This window comes from Pteropus vampyrus, unplaced genomic scaffold (assembly GCF_000151845.1).
Source record: "Pteropus vampyrus isolate Shadow unplaced genomic scaffold, Pvam_2.0 Scaffold333, whole genome shotgun sequence".
Taxonomy (NCBI): Eukaryota; Metazoa; Chordata; class Mammalia; order Chiroptera; family Pteropodidae; genus Pteropus; species Pteropus vampyrus.
This window is the reverse complement of record NW_011889114.1, coordinates 302,112-306,824: the sequence shown is the minus strand read 5'-3', so window position 1 is coordinate 306,824 and position 4,713 is coordinate 302,112. Positions and strand designations below refer to the sequence as shown.

Genomic DNA, 4,713 nt, shown 5'->3' with positions numbered 1-4,713 from the left:
CTCCAGTCCTGTCAGGCATGTCAGCAGCAGTGGGTGCTGAGCTGGCACCAGTCCCCCGAGCCTGTGCGGCCGCCCCCCAACCACAAGACACACGGCTTCTTAGGATGCTCACTGCAGCCCCACGGAGCTCAGATGTCCTTTCTCAGGTGGGGAAACCAAGGATGAATGAGGTTCTGTCAATTCTCGAGGTGACACGAAGGGTGTGTGGCGCAGCCAGAAATAGAATCCAGGTATTTCAGGCCCCAGAGCTCTGCCCTTGACTTCGAAATCTACCCGGGACCCCCCAAATTAGGATGTGGCCAGCCCTGTCCCCTGCCTGTGACACGGGCTTCCCCTGGCTCATCCGACGGGATCATCATGGTGACCTGTCATCGTCCCTACACTGCAGGTGAAGAAATCGAGGCCCAGAGACGTCACGTGGAGGGCCCGAAGCCACACAGCGAGAAAGGAAAGGGCAGGCTTTACACCTGGGCTCGTGGGGCTCCACGTCAGCCTCCTTCAAGGCCCGCCCTTGTCTCGTTGGATCCACGGGCCCCGCCATCGGCGAGACAAGCAGCTGAGATGCATGCGCCGCTACCTGAGCCTCTGGGAGGAGTGAGGACCCCGGTGATGGATGGACCAGCATGGTGATCCCCAGCCTGGGTCCGCCCTTCCTCCCTCCTGCCCTGGCCCTCTGCCCGAGCGTCCCTTCGATCCTATTTCTGTCACCCGCCTGTCTACCCAACAACTATTTCGGCATCTTGACCACATGCCAGGCGTGGGGGGAAGTCGAGGTTCATGGGGAGACGCGACTCGTGGATAAACACATACACGAAGGGAAAGTTTCAGGCAGGGAGACGTTTTACAGACAGCACCACAGGGAGATGTATGTGGTAGGCGCCTTCAAACTGGCGAGAAGCCCCCCGTCTCTGGGACCTTGTCACCACACCAACGTGCCATCCCCGAATCCTCTACTCGTCCCCATGCCGTGGCCAGCTCCCCGTCTACCCTCACTCTCTCCTGCTGCAGTCACAACCCAGCCGTGCCCCCAAACATCAGGATGGACCCTCCCTTCTACGTGGCATCGCCCCGGCCCCTGCGCCGGACGCCGAAAACGATCGTGGATGAAATGGACCCAACGTCTCTCCGCTCCTGTCCCCTCTCTCGCTTCCCTGCCCTCTGTCCTCTCTGGTACTCCTGTGGCTACTCACCTTCAGGGAGAAGGGACAGGGCCCACGTCCTGGATGGCGTTGTCAGATAGCAGAGGCTGAAGAAAACGGGTCCCCTCACATGGGAGGTTTTAAGCCCCGGCCGGGAGTGATGTCACTTGCTGTGGCCTGGATCTGAGGAGAGTAATCCTGGCCGGGGTGGGGGACTCGACTGGGCGCCAGGAGGTGACATTGGCTGGGAGGGGGAGGGGCGCCCGTCCGCCTAATCCCCTCCACTCCCCACGTTAGGGCCGATGGAGAAAGGAGACCCCAGCTCCTGCCTGCGACCGGGAGCCCCCCACGACTCCGGGAAGTTCTTCCTGAGGTCTAACTGGAGTTTCCTCCAGCTTTGGCTACTGTCCCATCAAAGAGGAAGGAGAGAAATGCTGGGGGTGCCTGCGAGAGCGCCCGCCAATGGAGGGCGCGGGGCCTCCTGGGTGACCCGTCCGCTTCTCAACAGCACGTCTGCCAACTAATTCGTCTCCGCTCTGCCCTCATTGTTCTTTCCTTCTGCCTCAGTTTCCCTTCTCTCTCTCTGTCTCTCTCTCTCTGTCTCTCTCTCTCCCTCCCTCCACGCCATTGACCTTTGTTTGGGGCTTCTGTGCCTCAGTTTCCCTTTTCTTTGGGCCTCGGGCTACGCCACCTCTGCTAATTGGCCCGTGTGCTACTTTCTCGTTCTCCATCTCCGTGTGTCTCTGTCCCGGTCTTTCCAGAAGAACCTGGATGGTTTCTCTTTCTCTCTCTTATTATCTTTCTCTCTCTGTGACTGTCTGTCTCCGCTTTGATTTGGGCATCTGTGTGTCTCTGTCTCTGTCTCTCTCTCTCTCTCTCTGAGCCTCTGTGTCTCTCTGTCCCTGTGCCCCTGTCTGTCCACCTCTCCCCGAAACCCCAGCTTAAGGTCGGTGCCTCTGTCTTTCTTCATCCAACCTCTCAAGCCCCAACCTCTCCTTTCTCTCTCTCTCTCTCTCTCTCTCCGTGTCTTGCTTCCTATCTTGGTCATTCTCTCGTTTTGTATTTCTGACTGTTCTTTCCTCTGTCACCTTGTTTTTTTCTTTCCCTCCCTCTCTCTGTGTATCTCTCTCTGGATATTAATATCTCCCTGAGCTCCTGGTCCCTTGTGGGTTGGTTCTGCTTCCCCACGTCCCCAGACTTCTACACACCCACACCCACACACACACACAGACGTGCATGAGATCCGGGTAATTCTGCCTTGTGTCTGGGTCCTTGTGTCTCACCAGAAGGGGCCCTTTCTTTCTCGGCCTCCCCCTGGACCTCCCGCCAGGAGAGATTAAGGCCAGCAGCCTGGCTGGGGAATCAGGGCAGGTCTCATTAGCTTGAAGAGCCAGGGGTGACAGGGAGAGAGGGAGGGGCCGTCTGACCCTCAGTGACCAGTCAGAAGGCTAATCGGTGGGAGCATCCAGTCCTATAACAGACCCGCCTGGCCCCCCGGAGCAGGGAAGGAAGGCCGGCCATGCGGGAAGAGGAAAGAGCAAACAGGCCCTTGCAGGCTCCCTGGAGAGGGTGGCAGTTACTCTTAGAATTTTGGCACTAGTCGGTTCTAGGGCGCAGAGTTCCCCCAGGGTGGGAGGGGGTGGACAGGCGGATTTCAGAAAGTCATGCGCCGGGGCCCTGGGGTCAAATAAACTGAGTTCACATCCACACTAGATCCCCTGGGGCGAGCAGCTTGCCTCCTCAGCTACACCCAGTGACTCAGGAGGAAATGGGGCACTCAGCCTTGTCCTCCCACACCTCCCACATCCAATTCATCCATAAATCCTGTCCAAGGAGACTGAGTCTCTCTTTTTTTATTTTTTCCACCTACAGCACCTGGTCTTCCCAGGTGGTCTCCCATCCAAGTCCTAACCAGGCCCGACCCTGCTTAGCTTCTGAGATCAGATGAGATCGAACATGTTCGGGGTGGCAGGGCCGTAGACAAAGGAGACGATTCTTCCAGAGAATTGTCCTGGCGAAAACTACAAAACACAGCTGAGAGAAGAAATTAAAGAAGACCCAATTCAATAATGAAATATATTCTGAAACTAATAATAATAATAATAATATAATAAAAACCCAAATTATATCATGTGTATGGATTGGAAGACTCAACATTGTCAAGCATCCGTCCTTCTCAAACGAATCTTTTGATTCACTGCAATCCCAACCCAAATCCCAGAAGGATGTTTTTGTTGAAAATGACAAGCCGATCCAAAAGTCTGTGTGGAAATTCAGAGGATCTAGAAGAGTGAAAACAATCTTGAAGAAAAAGCAAGTCGGAGAACTTCTACTACTTGACTTTAAGACTTATTGTCATGCTACGGCAATCAAGACAGTGTGGGATCACGGAAGGACAAAGAAATAGCTCATTGGGGCAGAATAGACAGTTCAGAAATTAACCATGACTTTCTGGTCAACCGATTTTTTTTTGGCCAAAGTGCCAAAGCAAGTCAAGAGAGAAATCTTTTCAAGAAATTGTGCTTAAACTACTGGAGAGGCACATTTTAACAACCCTCAAACTCTCTCACACAACACACAGTTAGTGTGAGATAAAGTATCACATTTATCCTAAATGTGAAAAAGCAATAGTATAGAACGCTCAGAAAAAAAAAAAAAAAGAAAGAAATATTTTCTTGACCAGGAAGTAGGCAAAGTTTTCTCAGACAGGACACGGAAAGCAATAACTATGAAACAGAAAACGGATAGATGAGGTTTGGTCAAAACGGAAAAACTCCACTCTTCAAGAAACATCATGAAGTTAAAGAAAACACTAGCTACAGTGTTTTCGAAAGTATTTGCAAAACACAGAGCTCATATATATCAAAAATATGTAAGACTCCTTCACCTCAATAGTAAAATAACCGGAAGAGACACATCACAAAATGTATGCAAATGGCCAATATGCTCACAGACAAAACAAAACGAGACAAACGACCACTCGACATCATTTGTCATCGGGGACATACAAGTTAAAATTTCAATGAGCTCCCACCGCATGCCCAGCGAAACGGTTAAGACCAAAAAGACTAACATCGCAAGTGTGGATGAAGACGGATAGCAACCGAAACTCTCAAACCCCACTGGTGGGAATGTGACATACTGTCACTTTGGAGAAGCGCTTGGCTGTTTTCTATAAAGCTCAACTATTTGAATCCTAGACATTGATCCAATAATTCCACCCTTAGGTACCGTCATGGACATTTTGGTCAACAGACCGCAGAGGTGACAGCGGTCCCGTAAGACCATAATGGCTCTGCGACATTCCCGTGGCCTCGTGCTTCGTAGCTCTCCCAGCAGCGTGGTGCAGCTCATCACTCACGTGTTTTTGGTGACGCTGGTGTAAACACGCCTACTGCGCTGCCAGTCACATATAAGTATAGCACGTAAATTATGTACAGTGCACAATTAATGCTTGATGAAAGCAAGCGACGATGCCACTGGTTTATGCTACACTTTTATTATTACTTTCGAGCGTCCTCTCTCTACTTGTGAACACAGCGTGCGCTGTAACCAGCGTGCGTTACATCAGCGG

The 4,713-nt window shown here is 52.1% G+C and overlaps 1 pseudogene; it reads right to left on the bottom strand.

The window, feature by feature from the left end:
• Positions 1-3,002: 3,002 nt before the first annotated feature.
• Positions 3,003-3,121, bottom strand: LOC111730746 (annotated as a pseudogene).
• Between the last annotated feature and the right edge of the window lie 1,592 nt (positions 3,122-4,713).